Below are 21947 nucleotides of genomic sequence, written 5' to 3' on the forward strand. Positions count from 1 at the left end.
TCTCATGTGCAGGTTCATATGTTGAATAATTAGTAAGAATTAATCTGTTGAAATTAAAGTTCGGAATATTATAGAACTCATGAATAGTGCATGGAACAATCAAGTAAATTAAACCAGAAACAGAATTTAAGAAGCCAGACAATAGCAGATGACTGCTGGCAATCTGTTTTTTAATCAGTGAGTTACAAGCCAGAGGGATGAATATTGTTACCAGCTTTAGAAAATATTGTAAAACCTTAGCAGGCACAATAAAAGAAAGCTTCCTAAGTGAGAATATTTTTTATGATATTTCTTAACGAAGAGCACTTCAGAAGGATCTGCTGCCACTGACACTTACCTGTTCCCCATGCTGCTCAGATCAGGAAGGACCAGCCCTACAAAACATCCTGTCTTTCTGCTCTGCCCCACAGATTCACTTAGGACTTCTGAGAGCCCCATCTCAATTCATTTAAATGTTGTATTTACCTACCTGGAGCCAAAGATGTGCGAGTTTCATTCTAGTTTTCTTAAAGTAATTACTGAGTTACTATACATCTCAGCCCTGTGCAGTGACTTCTAGTTTTAAGAATTCAGGACATTACCCCTTACTTCAATTTTAAGTAAAATTAATCTATTCATTATAAATACATATTTTTTTCTCGTTTTACTATGAAAAAAATACGATCATGTTGTAAGTAAATTAGGAAAAAAACAGGAGAGAGCAGTCAAATCAAATCTTGAGAAGATTAGGTCAATTTGGGCTGCAATGTAAATAATCCCCGTGAAGAGAATAGCTTTAAATCTAAACGCATACTTGACTTTTTCTATTGTGTATGATCCTGTTAAATTGGAAGAGGTTTCCAGATCTATTTGAAAAATGGCCACTACAGTTAGCTGAAACTTCAATCTTGAAAATGAATGAATGGAGCTGGTCCAGTACATTGGCTCTGGACCAGTCTTTAAAATACAGCAGAACAATGAATAACTGAATTCACAGCCAGCTGGTATCATAGTTGGGCAGTGAAAGTGTCAAAATATTAGTGACTTTTTTACATTTGTCAAAATCATTGCCAATATGGGAAGCATGGGCAGCTTGCAAATGTGAATCTTACACCAAAATAGTTTTAAAATCTTGCCTCAAGAATATGTGCGCAGATCCTGCTTTTATATCACCCATCAAAGGACAGGCGGAAGAGAATAACATAGCTTTTACTTAGAAGATATAAGCTGTTATTGATTTATCATCAAACATCAGCTCCTAATGTGGTTGAGTGGTGCTAGATGCCCTGCAGTAATAATAGATCAACCAGCATCTCTGTCTCTCATTTTTTGGAGTCAGATAAGCCCATTCAGTCATTTCTAGGATGCAGCAGGTAAGGTATCCGTGCAGAATAAATACTCACATAAAATTTGTATCTATAGATACTTATCCATGCACACTCACACAATGTAAAGAAAAACAGAGTTTGGCCGTGTTTCAGTTATAGGAGAGAAAAAGAAAAAATAAACATATGTTAGTAGTGTCTGACACATCTTTCTGCTCCAATAATTCAAAAAATGTTTGTTTTATTTTTAAAACAAAATTTTGCTGGCAATCGCTGTATGCTGCAGTTGAGATACTTTTACTCTCTTTGAAAGAAAAAACTTGCATGACCAAGTTACTTTTCCACAGCAGAAAGGAAAGATGCCATACACATGCAGCAAGTTTATTCTCCAGTAAGATGCTCTCAGTAGGTTTTAGTGCCTGCTCTCTGCTTGCTGTGTATTTACTTCTTTCCCTTCACTGACAGTTCCTGTCAGGCACCAGGATTTCAAAGGGACTGCATAATTTCCTTCTTGTGATGAGGAACAAGGCAGCCTAGGACCAAACCAATCTGCCATTGAACATTATGATTTCCATAGTTTCAGCGCCTGAATCTACCAACTGTTAATTGAGGATCTCTGAAGGCCTGATGCGTACAGCAGACAAACAATTAAATCTTGTGACCACTTATATTACATCTAAAGAGCCAAGCAATCCCAGAGCAGCACCACTCCATCACATGCAGATGGACCTGGGGGCTCACCTGGCACTCTGCAAATATAGCTCTCACTGATGGAGATCCATGTGCAACTCTTATGAGGACAGGACATGCCTCCTAGTTTTGTTCATTAACAAAGACACTTCAAAACAAGTGAACAAACAAAAATGGATGCATGCTTCATATAGAAGAAATATTAGACAGATACAGGGAGAAGCTTTTTGTTCTTTGTGAACCCAAATACCTCACCTGTTTTTTTAATTTTAAAATGGATTAGATAAGTGAATAACCTCTTCATTTTCCTTTATTAGCTTTGTACTAATAAACAGGAGCCTCTGCTATTTTTCCCTGCTCTTCTGCAAGGTTCTTATTTCAGCCAAGTAAGGTTTGAGCTGGAAACTTTCCCCAAGAAGATTTTCATTTCTCATCTTGTCTGATGTAAAGTAAAGACTATGCCAAGTGCCACTGACCTTAACTCTCCCGAATCAAAAATATCTGATGTGATATATAGAAAACTTTGATGTGTAGATATGCTAATCAGTAGAGAAATGTCAAATTTGCATACATTTCAAGTGACCCAACAATATTTACCTTAGAGCTAAGTTTCATATTTTTCTGACAATTGCAGCATTGAACAAGTGACTCATTTAGCATATCTAAGCAGCATTATGTCACAGGGATTTACCTCAGAGTTGTTTGAAAGCATCAAAAAGATGAACATCACTGTCTGAAATTAACAACAAGCCTAATTTGATTTGACAAATGATGTTGATTTAGATAGGGTCACTAGCTATTGAAGATGCGGAGGACAAATAGTGCCTTGAAGCCTTGATAAAACTGAATATTTAAACAGTTCATTATGCAAATTTGCCCTCTACCTGTCAGTAGTGACTAAAGTATAGGGTTAGAGTGCTGGAGAGGCTCTGTGCTAAGGAGACGACTAGTATACATGTACCTGGCTCTTCTTTAAAAAACAGCTCCTTAGACATTTACAAAGTGGATGTGTATCAGCTTCTTGCTCCCCAGGTTTGACAGTGATGAAATAGACAAGGGCTTGATTCCTGAAACTTTTGGCATCTGAAAACTTAACTTCACCAAGCCAGCAGGTAGTCACAGACATTTGCCCATGGCATATGCAAGGCCTCATTCTCCAGTCCTTCCTACCATTTCACATCATGGGATCTGGTGGACTCCAGTGGAGTTATCTGCACAAATGTACCTTCTGCTCAGGTAGGAGCCCTGTAGCGTAACCAAACAGAGACAGGCTCTCATCCAGAAGTGTCTGGGAACCAGAGAGGTGTAGATTGCTTTACAACTATGTGCAACACCTACACTTTTGCTTTTATCACAACTCCCACCATCACTTGGCAAAGTGGCATCCATTATAAGGAGAGGCAGCAGAAAAGAGGAAAAATCTTTGCCAAGGACTTATGAGTAAAACCTTAGGTTTCAAAAAACAGCTTGAGATATTTTGTCCATTCAGAAGAGAGGGATTTAACTCCAGAGGATTCATTCTAAAAAACAAATTAGTGACACTTAATCGCATCAGCCTTGCATAGTTTTAGGAGGCCAAGAGCACAGGTTGCACTTAGGAATTAACTGTGTAGTAACAGTAACAGAACAACTCAGAGTAGACTTTAAAGCATTCGGAAATAGTTAATGGTATTTACATGTTCCAGACCTTATCTGCTGATAAACACTAATTCTGAAACACATCATAGAGGTCCTAATAATCTGTACAACAGTGATTGCTTAAAAGTCATTTCTCATTGCTTTGATATACATGCACTACAACTTCAGACATCCAGTACACCAGCATACTTCAGGTTCCTGGCACCACATGACCATCTGTAGTCATCTCATCCTTTACAAGTTACCTTTCTGTAAGACACTTTATATTTTAATCCAAGCTCAGAAAACCTCATTGGTGAAAGCCAGGTTGAAATTTTGTCACAGTGAATTCAGAGAAGTGTATGAAAACTGATGTTTAAGTACCAGCAAGGAGATGATACTGGAAGAGCACACAAGCTATTTAATTAAGGAAGTATGAGCAAGAAACAACATACAGAGTAGGTATTCTCGTATCTCTTCATAAACTAGATCCTGAGAAAACCTTGCATGCACTGTGAGCCTGGCCAGCCCCAGGACAGGGTACCCACACAAATCAGCTGTATACCCACTGACCCCATAATCAGAAGTGGCCTGCTTAGTTTCAAAACAGGAAAAGCACTGCTCATGCTCACAGCCTTCAGCTTGACCACAAAGTCCCCACTGGAAAATAAATAGTCTTAGGCTGTGGTACCAGGCAAATGTGCAAATGGTACCAGGCATCAGTGCACTGTGTAGAGTTCTCAGCTCAAGAGCTCATTTACACACACAACTATAAGTCATCACAGACCTTTTCCCCTCTATGCCTTTATCACATAGTCTTATCAACTTATTTACATGTGTTTCATAGTAAATGTGTTTTCTTTATCCAGGTTGCCCCTTTCCCCTCTTGCTAGTCAGACTAATTGGGAGATGACTGTATTTACCATTTCACTGGATGTGAGAAAACATGTCTTGTGAGTAACTTTGATTTGTTTATAAAGTACTGCCCTCACTCTGCTGAGCTTGTAAGTTCTTGGTTAATTGTTCTCATGTCCATGAAATGGGAGAAACCCATGTCTGAAATACATGGAAACAATTAGGGCAGCAAAAAAAAAAAAAAAGGCTTTCCCTGTAAACAGATGTCCATGCCAAGATACCCTACCTAGAGCAACTGGCACGTGGTATGTTTGCAGATGGAACCACAGTAGGATCTAGCCACTTATATTTAGCATGCAGTGTTATTTGTTTCAGCTAGCCAGCTAGCAATAGGTGGGAGTTGGAAGGGGAACCCATAACTTCTGCATAGAAGTACACCCATATCACGTCCCCTTCCCCCATAATAATCACATACCTTAAACCTTAATTATTGCAAGCACATCAGACATTACAGGAAAACCCACCTTCCCTCCCTCACAGTTAGGGACGCAGAAAAGCTCATATTGGAATAATACAGGTAGTATCATCCGCAATGTGTTATCTTGTTATATAGTTCTTTTGACATTTCACTTAGATGGAAATATAAAAGAAGCCCTGAAATACAGCGTTACAGCCTGTTTCATAACATTGGTAATTTCCACTGCACATTTACTGTAAACTACTGTTAGCACGCATGAAGTAATTCAGCGGTCTGAAGGCCAGGAGGGAATCATTTGTTCATCTAATCAGATCCTCCTCCACAACCCATGCCACAGAATTTCCTCATGTTAGCCTACTGTCAATACCCCTGCCTAGCCAAAACGGTATCAAATCTTGACTTGAAACCCACAAGTGACATGGAAGATCTATCCCTTTCACAGATAAACTGTTCAAAGATCAAAGTTCAGCAGTGTACTTTCTATTTCTTCCCCATTCAAATGCAATGGTTATAAAATCAGAAACATCTTGGAACTGGACATGTGTGTAAAATGAGGCGGCACTCGTGAAGTAAAAAGATTTTTATTTTCACAAGAATGAAATCACCTGGAGAGAATAAGGACACTGAAGCATCAGAAGACTTGGTCTTTGGGCTTACATCCACACGGGATGGCTAAATTTCTATGATCTGTAAAGCAGGACTAGATAATCATATAGACCCCTTCTGCCCTAAAATAACCCAGAAGTCTACAAGCTGCCAGCATGCAATTATTCCTTCAACAACATTTCATTCTATGTCAGAATGGATAAAAAAAACTTTTTTCTTGCCAGTTTGCAAACAATGGCCTTAATATTAGTCTTTCCCCTACAGAAAGATGTTCTGAACACTGTACCCACGGTACTTTTTGTCTCTAAAAAACTAAAGGTCAAAATACCTTTTCCCATAGGATGGTGGTGATTGAAGAACTGTTATGATGGAAAAAGTAAAAGCCAAGTCAGTTACAAACCTATTCAGACCTGGAGTTCATTCTCACATCATGCTGAAGTAGTGTCTCACCTTCAGCTAGGATGGAATAGTTCTTCTTTAGAGCATCTGGTACAAATGTTATGTTTTGATTCCAGGAGAACAATAATGTTGATAATGCACCAACATTTATAGGTGCTGCTAAGCAGTGCTGTACAAAGGCAAGGCCATTCTCAGCACAAGGCCACATGAGCTGGGAGGGAACAGGATTTGAACAGCTGACTTAAAGTGGCCAAAGGGATATTCCATACCATATGACATCATGCAGAAGGAATTTTGAAGGGGATGGGAGTTCATCTCTCACAGGGCTAGCTGTGCATCAGCTGGGGGGTGGTGAGTAATTTCTCGTGCATCATTTGTTACATACATTCATATATTACATGCATATATAGTCATAACTATTATCCCTTTCCCTATCTTAGTAAATACTTTTATCTCAACACACAAGTTCTACTTAATTTTTCACAAGCCCCCCATCCCACTGGGAAGGGGACAGTGAGCAAACGGTTGGTGCTCAGCCACATGCCAGGTTCAGCCACAACAATTACCAACTCTGCAATCTCTGTATGAAGATGAAAAAACTAAAACATTTCAAGAATTCTGAGTTATTGCAAAAGTCATCATCTAGCAATCAATAACTGAACAAATTCAAGGAGTGCACATTTAGTTAAGACCAAATTCTTTTTCCAAGCATTGCAATTCAAACATCATTAATTTTACAACTGAAAGTAACTGCATAGGTTTAGTTTTTAGTCCAATATCTTTAAAACAGATGATTATTTTGGACTTTTCTTTTGCTGTAGGCCAAGTTCTCCAAGGCACGCTAAACATACATAGTATTCACTATTGCACATACCACCTTTGAAGTTATTTCCAAGACACTTCAAGGCATCTTTCACTGCATTTATTCTCACAGCTTAGCATTGCCTCTTCAAGCATGAGCAGGGTAGCAAATGACCAGTTACTTGGGCTCGAGTAATACCAGACAAATGTGGTTCTTGCCACCACTGAAGGTCTCCATAAGATAAAGTTCTCCTCTGTAGAAACACAAGTGCAAATATCTCATCTGAGTATCCCAAAATGGATGAAGATTGAAATATATAATCACAGTGTGACAGTGAAGTTTCCTTCCCAATTACAATGTGAAGTTTAAAAGAGTGACTGTTTGTGAATAAATGCATACCAGTTATTCGTTTTTAAATCATTAGAATTTAGGCCTTGCTATAGAGGAAGCTGGAACCATATGTAATTTTTAAATAATAAAGAAACCACAATGTCTCAATATGAGAAGAGGAAGAAACTGAAGAATACCAGGAGGATGAACAGAAAGCAGTGGCCTTAAAAATATTCCTGGAATGAATATCACTCTAGTGACTGGACTGCTGCCAAGACATTTTATTCTGTGTTTTTAAAAATGCGTAGACTAGGAGAGTCATAAAAGAATGTTTTGTCTCTGGAATATGCTGGAAAAAAAGCCAGATATGATTAGACTTTGACATGGGCATTCATCATGCTCCAAACTGAATCAGTTATTAATTCTGAAGGTATTAAATATGGAATGGGTTGTGTGTTCAAAGTTTGCAGTACTATTCATTTATAATAAAATGTTAGACTGACAGAATTTTCAGAAACATCCTCCTGCACATTAAGTTGTGTGAACTTGACCAAGTCACCGAGCAGCACCCTAAGACCCTGATTATTACAGAAAACCTTTGGGGACATCTACCACCATGCTGATAACATGGAACAGGAGTGTCAGGATTACTTCCAAGGAGATGGAAAAAGCATTCTCATCCAGAGCACATATGTACAAATTTCTTACAAGGTTCCCTTTTTGGAAGCTTGCAGTGCACTGGTTTCTGTCTCCTGGGCAAGTTCACATCTTCCTCTGAAGACAGATGGTGGGGACATCTTTCAAGGGTTCAGCCCATTCCATCAGTTTTCTCTGCATCCTGGTAGCAAGAAGGTGAAATCTCACCTCTCACCTCCTTAAGATTACCTCTGAGGGCACATATGCAACTGCTTTTGCCATTTAGTTACCCATTCAGCACAACCCCCAGTGAAGTCAGCAGCTCTCATGTCCTGACTTCTGTGTAGGTGCTGCTATGTTTGCATGTTACAGTACATTGAAACCTGCCAATATTTATTGTACTGGTAGTGCGAGCAGTAGTGCTACAACTTCAGCATTTCATAGCATCACATCATTTCCACAGATTCTGCACCAAAGTGCTATTCCATTTTTCATTGCAGCGTCTCTGCTGTACTGAAGAGAGAAGCAGGAGATCATTCTTCTAGCTGTTTATTAGCACCATTGCTTATAACCAAGAGAAGTTGCTTGGGAAAAAACCTATAGCTACAGCTCATGAATGCACAGAAATTAAGGACACCCTACCTGATTCCTTAAATTCAAAAGGAAAAAACACCTTCACAGACTAATTTGTTAGATGTACATTCATGGTCCAGTTTTGAACATATATGCATCTCTCATGAAAATGGTTCTTACATATACCACTGTCTGTTTCCCCTTTTCTTCAATGCCTGACATACATCATCTTCTGAAACAGAAAAGAGAAGGGGGGGGAAAAGCAAACCAAGTTTTGTCAAGTGTAAGAGTTGATCAAGATGATCTGGTAGGCTCCCTTGGAACATTCTCCACTTTCTATCTTTTTTTTTTTTTTTAATGTGATGGCAATAGCAGTAATAATAAATATTGATGGTGAGCAAAATTTCCAGTGGAACCCTTCAAACTGTGTGCTATGGGAGCAGAGAAGGGACTGTCCCTATGCAGAAGGGCTTTCAATCTAAAACCATAACTAGGCAAAGGGATTGCAAAGGATATGAAACATACAAAGCAAAACTAGAACACTGCCCAAGGGCCACCCATCCTATGGACATCCTTTGCATCCCGCGCTTGATTTTTAATGAATCTTGCTTTGAAGACAGTACAGAGCCTCCTGCATTGCTTTGTAGACCTTACTAATAAGGAAATCATCACACCAGAGGAGTACTCTCCTCCTTCCTGACTTGTTGCCAAAAGGATTTTCTCAAAATGGGAAAAGTCATACACATTAACACTGCCTCAGACTTCATTACCAGAGGAAAGTGCCTTCTGAACCATGAATTCCTGATACTGAAGATCATCAGTGGAAAAAGCCTTCAGCTTTACCTCTGACATTCAAAGGTTTTGCTTATTTCAGTAAGCGTGCACGCAATTTTCAACTCAGAAATAGAAGAAAAAAATGTTTTCTTGTGTCTACTCGTCGTAATAAAGTAGAAGGGAAAGTAAATAGGGTAGTTTTTATGTTCTGTATTAATCACAGCTGAGAAGCGATGAAATTTATTCTCTCTATATAACACTGTAGCAGTAGGAACATAGCTGTAGTCTCAGCACCACTCCTACCTTCAGTTTTAAGCAGAGTCAGCACACAATCTTTCACATTTCTGCTACAGAGATGTTCAAAACCAGTTTGACCAAATGCTTGCTGGTTCTGTGTGCTGTCCCATATCTACACGATCAGAAGCTTGTTTTACTTAACCCAGTAGATACCAGAGCTGTTCAGCACAGCAGATGGTATGCATGAAGTGGGAACCCTCACAGAATTTCTGTGCAGCTGAATTAAAATCAGCATAGGCTGAAATAAGTCACCCTCAAGCCAGATATGAGCATGTACATACAAATAAGCAGTGCTCTAACCAAACTAGGTTAAATTTGCTCTTTATCAAACCAGTGCAAGCCTGCTTCTAGACAAGGCCCACTAGAATTTGCTACGCTGTTTTAAACTTTTAATACTTCTGGGCAAGCAGCTTATACACCCACTGTGTAGCTAATATTAATGGCTGAGCTGTAAATCCTTCACAAGGGACTTTGTGGAAACACTGATATATCCATTAACACCACAGGAAAACGCTGCCGGGCTCTTCTGTAATTACAGCTTCTTCAAAGGAGAAATGCCTCACTTGGTCTGCAGAGAAAAGCTTCGAAAGCCTACATGAGAGCAGGTTGATTTGTACTCATGTCCTTGCCACCAGGACTTGTGACATCAGCTCCCAAAGATCCTCACCCAGGTACTACAGCAGCAGAGAAGAGCAACACTGCATTCTATCTTTTCCTCTACTTTCTTGCTCCTGTTCCTCACTTGGTACACCCACACTTTTCTATAACCCATGCTTCCCCAACACCCATCAATGCACCAGATCCTTCCCTATGTGTATCACTTCCATCTGTAACCCAAAGCTCTTTGCAAAAAGCAATAAACTAGCTGCTTCCTCTGCCTAAAGTCAACCAGATGACCTGTGCTGAGTCTGGGGTTTGAACCAGGAATTTTCTAGGCCCTGGACCAAGGATGGTACATGCTGTACTGTTCAGCCATCTGAGGGCACATACAGCCCCCATGGAAATATCTGAGCTCTTACAGGGTGCTGACACTACTCCAAGTAAAAAAATAATGAAAACTATTTTCCGTCCATTTGAGGCACTTGCAAATTACCATTCACTGTCATATCTGAGTGCCAAGCACTATCAGACACACTGACAGGCTTTGAAGCTTCCAGGATGAGGCTGTGTTAATGCAAGCCTGCCTCACCACAGTACTACAGGAATTATGCAGTGGATACTTAAACTTTTGACCCTGTAAATACAGTCTGATTCTTCGCAATTGGTTAAGAAATAACCAAACCTTAGCATGGGGTGAGGCATCTGAAAAAGGGTCATTCAGCTCAGCACCACCACATCCTTGTACAATAATCTAAAAAGAAGCGCAGCATAAGGATGCCGTGCTCACGTCCTGCAAGCCATCAGCTGTGGGTGGTACTGCACGATGTCCCATAGAGTAGGTGGCTATTTCCAAACAAGTCAATCTAGCTTCCTGCTGGCACAAAGTTCAGCTGGATCTCAACTGTGGTAGATGCAGTTTTAGAGCCTTGCTAAAAACATTGTGCTATTGGCCTGTCTTCTTCTACTTTCATCTTCACCCTGCAAATAACCAAGGAAGAAATGCTACCTGATACACACAGAAATGGCCTCCCACTCTCTTGCTCATTGCCTGAGCACAGGGATTAACCAAAATACACAAAGCTTCTAAAAACCTGCAGGCAGACATCAAGGGCCTACTAATACCAGAGGTGGAGAATCTGGGACCTGCAATGGCTGCATGTATTGCTCCTGCATGTAGGCTTCTGAAAGAGTCTCATGCTCATGTACAGTCAAGGAGAGTCCTTTATCTACATTTTACTGTGCTGGGAAAATGCTCACTCAGGTGCTGGATTCAAGTTCATCTAGTACTAAGCTGTAACAGCATTCAAGAAGCTTGGACTTGTTTTGATGTCTAATGCTCATTTGCACTGAAGATATTGGACACTTTCTACTCTGTTTATCTCAGACAACCAGCTGTTATTGAAGGAGAAGTAGTTTGAAATAGAATATAGAGGTAAGAGATCCCATTTAGTTTTTTGATCAAAATAAAGTAAAAAAAAAAACTTAGGCTACAAGTCAGTTAGCATCTTAGCATTCCCTATTAAATGGTTAGCTGAATAAATTCAGTGACTCGCTTCTTGAAGAGCAAACAATTCTTTTTGCCTACTTTGTAACAAAATCCCACAAGCAAGCCAAGGCAAAAAAACCTGACATAAACGGTGTCAGTTATGACATATTTAGCCTTGTGACTGGCAAAGAGACAAGAGTCACTACGCATTGGAAAGGCTTCTTTATGAAAGAAGAATCTGAGATACAAGTTTACATAACAAATACTTTTCAAATAAAGAATTCCCCTCCCCCATCATCTGAAATCATTACAATATCTGTTCTATCTCAAGAAACTCTGACCAAATCTTTACTACCAGCAAGGCTACCTACTTAAATTATGCCTTGTGAAGGATTTCAATAGTTTATTCAGAGAAAAGGTAAACTCCAGAATTTCCAAAAAATAGTCAAAATATTAAAGTACTCCATGATGAGATCGTTCCATATGCATTTTGACTTAGATTTCACCACATAATTAAGAATCACTCTGATAACTAAAATGCCTAATTTTTAAGTGTCCAAGTTGAACACTGACATTGCTAGAATTTTCTCCTTTCTTCAGAAAAGGGAATGTACAAATTGTGAAATTTCACTAAAATCAATTTACTACCAGAAATTTTTAATTGTCATCTTGGGAAAAAATAGTCCACAAATTCATCTACTTTGTGCTTTTCTGCCCATTATACTTAGCTACATCTGTTTATAATTGTATCTCCACTTCAAAGATAAGGATCAAAAGCGCTTTCTTCAGCAGTATTCAGAGCAGTGTATACATTTAAAATGCATACAATCAGCAGCCCTACCAAGACATGCAGTTGCCTAAAGAACACAGAGTGGGTGTGACACCACTGAGACAATGTAATTATATTCCTACAGTATTGGACAAATTATTGAGAGTTTAATTACAAATAGAGGATTTTACTTCCCTTTCACTTAAACCAGACAGTGAACTTGGAAAACATGGTAAAGCTAACACTTCAACAGAAAGAAAATGTAATGAAGTTAAACAGGACAATTGCCTGCTTAGTACTTTGTGGACACCTCTGTCTAATACAAGCACTGATACAAATTAAGGAAGGATTGAATATAATGACATGCATGTACCTCCATGTTACCAGAAACATGCTCAAGTTCCAATTGCTCTCATACTGCCTTTGGGGTTCCTTTCAATTTCTGCCTACACAACTGAATCAAGACACGGTAGCCTTTAGGTTATACAGACTAAAAGCAAAGCAAACCCATGTTGGGCAGCTGCAGTTGTTTCTGCATATGACTACCCCAAAGATTACTCACAAGCTTCAGCTTGTCACTGCCTCTGAGGAGCAGAGCAGCATGACTAAGTTACTTCTTGTGACCTGCTATTTGCTGCTAGGTGTCAGTCATCAATAAAGCCTCACTCAAACTGGAACAGAGCTTTGTTATTGATCATTTCCCTCTCCATCTCACACCATCTCAACAGTCAGGCTCAGAATTAAATGCATCTGCTGGCAATCCACTGACTTGTGTTTACGAGAGGAAGGCTGATGCTTTAAGCAAGGGGTCACCAGATGGCTATTCCTTGCCAGCAGAGCAGCACAGCTCGACCTTCAGAGAGCACTGTTGTGTCCTACAAAGCACTGCTGAGCTTCCAGGCAGAGCATAAGATGCATTATTAGGTCAAGCACTTACTTGGCTGAAGACCATTGTTGAACTATTTATTATGGCCAATTGGGGCGAATTGCACTGGGCAGGGACAAACTATAATAAGCACATTACACCAAGCACCGTATGCCAAGATCTGACAAAGAGGGGTAAAGAACATCAGTTAATACTTCACTCATCTATTTCTCCTGGGTAATTGCACAAGAAGCTTACAGAACTTCTGCTCACACTTCATCTAACCTGCTGGAGATCACAGACCTCGATCTCCCAGCCCTAAGCACTACCCAATCCATTCAATCTGATTCCGTCACAGTCAGAAAAATCCAGACTGAACTACATAGGGTTAAGCACCGGCCAAAATATCAGCAGAAGCAGGAGGCTTGTGTGCTTTGAAACTCTGTTCAACATATGTCTGAAGGATTTTTGGGACTGCACAAAACTGTAGAAGAAAAGATTGGCAAGGCAGATGTTCGTTGTTTACTGACCCCCGATGAAACCTGCCCTTTCCTTTACCCATTTGAGATGTTCAATAGATACGTTGGTGCTGATTTTTAAACCATGTGCTGCCAAAAATCTGGTGTATTTCTACGTCCCTGAGAGTTTGAAAACAAGAAGTACACTAGACTAGTGTGAAAACACACTTCCTTATGGCAGGTTTATAAGCTGATCACTGGAAATGAATTTCTTGCAAAGTAACATGTTGAAAACCATGACAGGCTCATTGACAACAAGCAAAGCCCTCACATTTCTATCTCAGGAAGAGGGTCAGTTTGCAGAGCAGGCACCAAGCGATTGTTTATTGGAGCTTTTGCAGAAAAAAAAAGAAATTTTGCCTTCCGGGTATTTATGTGGAAAAAGCTGATACTGTCACAAACACAAATAACACAAATAACACAAAATCAGGACTGTGAGAACTCCCAACTACGCTCAAGCTTCCCCTTCCACGCCATTTTTCTATATGGCTAGCGTGGCAACATTAGAGCCCCAGCCAACATGGTAACACTTCCATCTTTGGAAGAGGCCAGCATTTTGCTGTGCTTGATTTTCCCCACCTGTCAAGCACGTCTTGTCCAAGAATATTTCCTAAGCAGCTGAAAAGATGGAGGTGCAGACATGACAAGGAGAACATAATGAAGCAACTTCCTAGCAGAGCTCCCAGCATTGCTCAGGCAGCACCAGCTCTCAGGACTCTCATTCACAGGAAGCCAACACCATGGAGGTTCCAGATGGAGTAACTCAGCATAAAGTCACAGGCACTACTCCTGTTGCTTATTCACCTCCTGCTTCTAGAGTCACACTCAGCTTTGCTTCCACTTCAAAGATCTTCAGATCACATGACTGCAAGGAAATGAACCCCACACAGGCAGCATAGTAGAGCTGTTGTAAAACCTGCACAACCTCAGAAGTAAACCTCACGATACTCAGTGGTACAGAGCAGCATCCTGGTATCCCATCCAGGAAGCTACCAAAACCACTGAGACCAACCTACTCACCCAAGAACGCATATCAACAATTTGGTTATGTGCTACAGGATGTGCTATTGTCTCAATTTCTTTTGTGCAGACCTGGGTATAAATAACTACATATCCATGTAGCATATCAAACTCAGAAAAGGACTGCTGCCTTTGTTAAGCATGACACAAAGTTGAATACTAAGCTGTGCATAGTGCAGACGAAATAGCTTTGTTCAATAATATTAACTAGATTAAATGAAATAACATCCCATACATTATGGAACAGAAGAAATTGATATATATATATATATTTTTTTTTTGAAGGCTAGGCCGGCATATTTTACCTCCAGCAGGGAAGCTGCCTCTCCCCCAGCCTGCTGAGCTGCTAGCACAGGGCTGGCACTGCACCCCCCAGCTGGGCACAGGGCAGGGATCCTGCACACCATGGCCACTCCTGCCCTTACATTCCAGCTCATCTTTGCTTAATTCATTCACCTCTCCTCTCATGGAAGGGAGGGAAAGTAAGGAGAGCATGAAAAAAAGAAATCAGGAAATTTTTATACAGAATTAGGTACAAAAACAGGGAAAGAATGCATGGAATATTAAACAGAGGAGAAGAAATTTGATGTTTGGAGTCCCTGACCTGGTAAAACAGCAGGGTGAGAAAGGAAGCAGGAGTTCAGACAGTTTGGCAGCTGCCATCATTGTTAATACATCATGCGATCTCCATAAAAAACTACAAATATGGCAGAGGCCAAAAGCTTAACAGAATACACGTGTCATTAATACTTCATGTTCAGTAATGTGAAATATTGCAGACCCTTGAAAGGATACAGGAGTGTTCTGAGCTGAGGAAAGCCTCCATGTGCAGCACAGCCCTGCCAGAGGGAAGTCAGTATGACAGAGAGGGCCTCAAGTACCAGAATGAAGCATGCTACTGCAACAGCATTACCAAACTATAAACACAAAGGAGAAAGAATGGCTTTGATAAGAACCAAGAATCCTGCCTTCAGGTCTCCTGAGAGAAAAAAAAACTTTGGACAATAGCACTGCAGATAGCACAGGAGCTATCCTACTGGTTCATGGCTCAGCTTTTAACTAGGTTAGCAGACAGCTACAGTACCCAGCCCACTGCTGTGGAACACACAGGCTTAGTTGTAATTAAGCAAGTGAAGTTTCCTGATGAACATACCTAGGGATCTGCCATTTGGCTGCTGCTCCTTGTTGCACTTCCTATTTTTACAAGTGAAAGTGGTAAGCACAAAATTAAGCACTTGAGAAATAAATCATTGACATACTCCAAACCAGATGCACTGGATAATGACATAAGCAAGTTTGGGGAATATTCCCTACTTGCTCATATCAAATTTCCATCTCTTCAACAGATAGGAAGGCAACAAGCTACCAAACACCTTAAGCTGTTGTTTTCAAGTTTTATTAATGTATTCCTACTGCCATTTTCAGCTCCTAGTCAATGACTTTGATAGCTGACACATCGTTTCTATCACATCTTATTTTGCTGAAGGCATTTTTCAGCTCCCTTAAGCCTCTCCATTTCCAGCTCCTGTGCGTGCTTTTGTGCTACTATTAATTTAAATGACCTTTTTCCTCTCTTTTTCAAATTTAATGAGATCCCAGGATTATATCTGCACTTATCAGCACCCACAGAGTTATGGTCTCCACTTTAGGTTGTAAACACTGGAGTAAGGCATCTCACAGATCAAAGAAATCCTACAGGCAACATAAGGCTCTATATATGCCATACACCTTTCTCCTCTCCAGTAACACCCAGCAAGTTCTAGTTCCCTTTTTACCTTTTGTCTCTGGCATAGCTGGGCTTGGAGAGAAGCAGAAAGATACCAAGCTTGTAACCTAACCCAGTAAACACTCCTAAATAAGTCACTTGCAGCATGTTCATATGAAGAAGTGTCTGCACAATCATGCACAAGAATGGGATTATGGAGAAAACAAGTCAGAGTTTTGTGGTAAAAGTCTAGAAATGATAAAAGTGTCATACTGTATTATTTACTTAATTCTTAACTGGAAGCATCCTTTGGTATTGGGAAAGTATGTAGCAAGCTTTGATTCTGTTTGCATCTCACTAAGAGATAGGTTGAGATCCAGGAAGATTCTTCCTAGCCTGTCTTTCTCCAGCCTCTATGAGAACAGAGAGCATCAGATTTACTCTCCAAAACCTGGGAGGTCACACATCTAGCACTGAGGCCAGCTGAGAACCCACTCCCCTTTACACTGTAGACCAGCAACCCCATACCCACTTTCTCCTCCAGCTTCCAAGACAGCATCAGACAAATAAAGGACCAAGTCTTCCCACCCCTCCTTGGCATGCTGGCCTCCCACAGCTTGCTTCTCCAACACCTCTCCACCTACCACTCCTGTTCCTGCTGGGCTACAGCCTTTTATAGCAGCTGTTTTTTGATTGGCACTTATTCACAGATGGGGGAGGCAAATAGGTCCTTCATTAACCCTTTTCAGGTTGTTGCCAAGTGTGGGTGTGGGGAGGTTATATGTCATTTTTGTTAATGAAGTGCCTTCTGGAATTGAACCCTGTGCTCCTTTTTCATAGCTGTATCATCTGACACATCTAACTGGAAAGTAGAAACAATATATATTCTTAATCCTATTTATCATCAGTAAATGAGGTGGGGAAGCAGGCGGGTGCAAAGGCTGCCTCTGAACAAGCATTTTTCCTTTATTCATGGTAAATTTTAAGAATTAAAGGCTTTGGAAAATAACGCAACTATGAAGTCTCCATAGTCATCTTTGTTTGATTTTTGTTTTGCAAAATGAGGTCTAAGATAAACAGGAAGGAAGAAAAGCAGCAGTTCCTTTCCCCAGTTTTTCTTTACATCTTTGCCCAAAAGCAAATCCTGTGTGGATCTATCACATAGCATTCAACATGTGTTTGAAAGGAAAGCTCCGAGTGCTGGTACTGTGAGAGAGAGCCAAGCAATGTGTGTGTGGCTCCTCTGGCTGACTGATGCCTTGCTTTTGTTGCCTTTTGCTCGCCTTGTTTTGCATACGCTCCTGGCCTAGTGCCCCTATAGCAGAAATCAAATGGAGGTGGTTTATCTAAATAAAAAGGATCAGCACCCCACGTGGAGATGTATAGAATTCGGCTATTGTGAGAAGATAAGGCTATAAATAGCCTGAAATGTAAGACATCAGTGATTTAAAGAAGTATTTAAAAGTCTTTAAATTTGTATTTACCCAGTTTTCCTGTTTGTATTGTAGCTGTAACTAAACAGGAATAGCTAATCTCTGCACTTACTGCTTCCCAGAGATCAGAACTTTACTCTTCTTAACATGGGTTAAGGACAAATCTGGGTAGGACCAGGACAAGGTACTCTAACAGCTGCTTTTGTCAGTGAAAGATGGAGCAGAAATTACAGACAGAAGATAGAAAAATCCCCTCCATCTTCTCAGGAAGAAGCTGGAGCATTCTGCAGTCATGTGAGAGGGCAGATCGCTTGGTCTGCCCCTTGAAGAAGCTCTGTGTCTACTTCTAAAGCCACCTGCTTATCACCTCATGTTCAAAACTTTGTTTACCATCACAATATTCTGTCTTAGGTACCACTGCTCCACTGGAGTGTAAACCATGAACAGAAGTGCTATGCTGATAATAGAGACTCATGTAAGTCATTTTAACAAATAGTCAGTTTTACCCAGTTTTGAAGGGAAAACACAGCTAATAGTTCAGCAATTCAGCAAAAGCATCTAGATAAAATGTATTTGATGTCTTTTCCATGATGATATAATACATCAAAAATGTGATTTAAAACTTTCTGACAAGTTGCCGCAGGCATTATATCAAAATTAGCCTTGTGATAATGCTGCTGAAAGGAAGGAGGAGGGGGACAGCAGAACACCATGAGTTAAGAAAATGAGCAAGTAGATGGAAAGGATGTTAAATGTGGAAGTGGCCCCAGCACTGCAACGTTTCCAGGGAGTTATGTCTTCATGACATACTGTGCACAGACATGAGCTCAATCTGTCCACTTTCCAGTGTGGCCAAAGCCTTGTGGTTAACAGCATGCCAAGCCTGAATGGGAAAGCCCAGCCAGTGACTAAATATATTAACTTGGGCTTGGTGCTGTGTTAGCACAGCCACATGGAATTTGGACAAACTGGAACACAGACAGAGAGGCTGCACTTGCTGATGAGATACTGGCAGATGAACTCTGTTCATCCATAAAAGCAAACAAAAGGTTTTCCTGCACTACATCATTGTGAAACCGCTCAAGAAACCCTTTCCAAATTTCACCATAAAACTGAATGGGCAGGACAGAGTCCCAGCAAGAAAGAACGCAGAGGATACACACTTGGATAGGCTTCTAACTGGCCCAAATAATGCTTTTTCCAGGCTGCACTTGGAGCAAACTCTGTGCACATCATCTTTCTCACACAAATAAACAAAAATAGCTTTCCCATGGGGACATACAGAGCTTTACACCTTAAAGGTGAAGTTGCTTTGACAGGCTCCAGTGCTTGCATTCTTGATGGCTGCTAAAAAAAAAATGTGGTAGCCGCACACAAGACCAGTGTTTAGAAACCAGTACTGGTTCCCTGATAATTTTGTTTACATTCATCTTTGAAGATTTTCTTGATTTGATGCCTGACACTGAGTAGTGAAAGAACTTCTAACACAAAATCAGCATGACCGTGCGTAGTGCCCTTATAACTGTGAAACTACACCTTATTTGGAGGAATAGCTATTCTTCCAGCTATATTACTTCATTCTTTGTAGTGAACCCTGGAATTGGCAGTGCTGCTTTTTTTTTTTTTTTAATAAACTGCATATATTTAGAATAAGAGAAAGACTCACCTTTCACAAGGGCCTGAATCAGGACTTTTGTGATGTACCAAGAAATGCCTTGAATTCCCTCCCTTGATTTCCCTTACCTCTCCAGTGCAATGCCACACTTCCTGGTTCTAATCAGGAATAGAAGTACCAAAGCTGAACAGGATTTAGAAATATTTATTTTTTCGTAAAAATCAGAAACAGGAAGTATCAAACATCCTAAGAGAGAGCTGGTTCTCCCGAGACTGCTCTACCTCAGCTTAGTTTATTCAAATGGCTTTGAATAAACATCTGAAGCAGCTGAGAGCTTTACCCAATCTTAACATCTGACCCCCATCTCTAATACTGGAGCGGACCACTGTGAAATTAGATCCAAAAGGAATTTCTGCTTTCACGAGTGCTCTGTTCAGCGAAACTTCACATCTACAGACCAAATCTGCAAATTGTCACCGTGCCCAGACAAGTTACTTGTCATTATGATGATCTGAAAGGCATCCATACAAAGAAATCATTTTGACTGAGCTTCATTCCTCAAGGACAACGCCAAGGTTAATTTATTTGTTTTTCACTTTCAGTTGGGGGTGGACAGTCCCTGGAAGAGGAGAGTTGTTTGTCAAACCCGTTCCTGTGAGTAGTTGCTCACTGAGTAGAGCTACTAATCCACACCTTCCCAAATATCCCCTGGAACGTAGGCTGTGCTCATAAGCTCAGTTTTTTTCTGCTGGGTAGAATTCTCCAAGATTTGTAACAGTGACAACTGGGATAGCTAAATATCTGTGACTTGTGACACAAGAAAGATACCAATAAAGGGAAGACATCACATACGTGATAAGTAAGTGTTGAAATAGGGAACAAAAAAGAAAATACAATATTAAAAATGATACAGCCCATTTTACTTGGAACATAGAATCACACATCTATAAAGAGGAAAGTTCTCCCTCCCTTCAAAAATTGCTCTCTGAGGTAAAAGGAAAATATCTAGTCTTTTTCCATGGCCTCTTTTGTGACGTGAGATGGGAGCTCAGTGAGAGTCTGCACTGGTATTGATGAAATTTTCTGAGGTTCCCTCCCACTTATGGTGCCTTTCTAAACTTCCTATTTGACATAATTTTGAGGCCCAATATTGGATTTATTATACAATCAAGTTCCATGTTACCTAAAAAGAGATGTCAAGACCGCAGTTTTTCTTAAGCTTTTGAGATTAAAAATGCAGTCACAGGTGTATAATAGCCAGCTACAACAATACCTCTGGAAAAAACACGTTTCTTAAAATAAGCATTCACACAGAAAAGTTTGGCTCTCATTAACATCACAATGCAGCTCAAGGAATCTATTTCCAAAACACAAAAATATATGATGAAGTCACGCTTACTTAAGGCAACGCTGTAGAAAAACTGCATTTTGAACACACTGTATTTCATGGCAAGAAGCAGTAAGCACAGGTCCTTATCAATAGAGCTCTATTTTCTTTAGCTGCAGTTCAGTAGCTACCAACTAATGAGCATTTGGGCTTTTTTGACCATCCACTCCTCAATCACACTGCTAACATTTAATGAAGATAAACCAATGCAACAATTAGACAGATCAATGCAATGGGAAAGGTGTTACAACAAAGGTGTGATGATGGAAGGACCAGCCCTATAAGGAAAGGGAAAAAGATTGCTCACCTGTATCAGAAGAGCCAAGATTCACATGGGAAAGCTTCACCAAGGTGAGATCTCAAAAAAATAAAACCTTCCTCAGGGGGCAGTCAGCCCTTAAATGAGGTCTGAGAGAGGTGCAGCCAGGCTCCACCCCTTCTGATCACACAGCTGAATTGCCTTCACCTGTGCTCCCGGGGCTGAGAGGGTCCTTTCCCCAGGTGCTCAATCAGTGCTTCAGGCCCTGACTTAGCAGTTCCCATACAATCAATAACTTCTGGAGGATGGCATAATTCAGATACTATGTCACAGATATATCTACAGTAGCAGAAAAAGAATTCAAAAAATAGGTACAGGCAACACTTCAAATTGGGTATAAATGCAAACAATTGTGTTAAAAAAAAAAAAAAAAAAAAAAAAACCCACAACATTTTACAATGTGATTTTGGTATTTTTACTGGGAAATGCTACTTGCAGCACAAAATAAAATATTAAATTTCAGCCCCACACCAGATCTCCATGCTCCATATTTTTGGTCAAATATGGACTTGGACTCAGAACTCTCCTTAATTTTACAGATGTATGTTTAGCAGTAAAATGACTTTTTATTGACAATGTGTGTCATATCCATTTACGTTCTGGCCAGCCCTCCAGTATTGAAAACCATATGGCTGTTGTTTTAAATAGGTTGAACTCTTTTCAAAATCCATTACAACAAGCGTGCTAAACACCAGCTTTCTGAAATGAACAGAGTTTGTTTAGCTCTGTCTGCATCAGCAGCTACATGTGTACAGTGAGCTGGTGGCTGCTGAGGAAAACCAAACCTGCTACCTTCATCCCAGTAGTCCCAGTAGTAATGGGACATTTTGTCAGGTCACAATATTTAACACTCTTGAGATATGAAGGAC

At 40.2% G+C, this 21947-nt stretch overlaps 1 long non-coding RNA gene across 2 annotated transcripts in view; it reads right to left on the bottom strand.

The window, feature by feature from the left end:
* The window catches only part of LOC149916914 (uncharacterized), a 54051-nt gene that overhangs the window by 13375 nt on the left and 18729 nt on the right, over nucleotides 1–21947 (bottom strand). The window contains exon 1 of one of the 2 annotated variants that reach the window (XR_016469382.1): nucleotides 21067–21116. The exons of the other annotated variant lie outside the window; for it this stretch is intronic. This is a non-coding gene — a long non-coding RNA (uncharacterized LOC149916914). Of the gene's footprint in view, nucleotides 1–21066; nucleotides 21117–21947 lie in introns of those variants that run through there. 2 annotated transcript variants of the gene reach the window in all.

This window comes from Phasianus colchicus, chromosome 9 (genome assembly GCF_987193195.1).
Source record: "Phasianus colchicus chromosome 9, bPhaCol1.hap1.1, whole genome shotgun sequence".
Lineage (NCBI taxonomy): Eukaryota > Metazoa > Chordata > Aves > Galliformes > Phasianidae > Phasianus > Phasianus colchicus.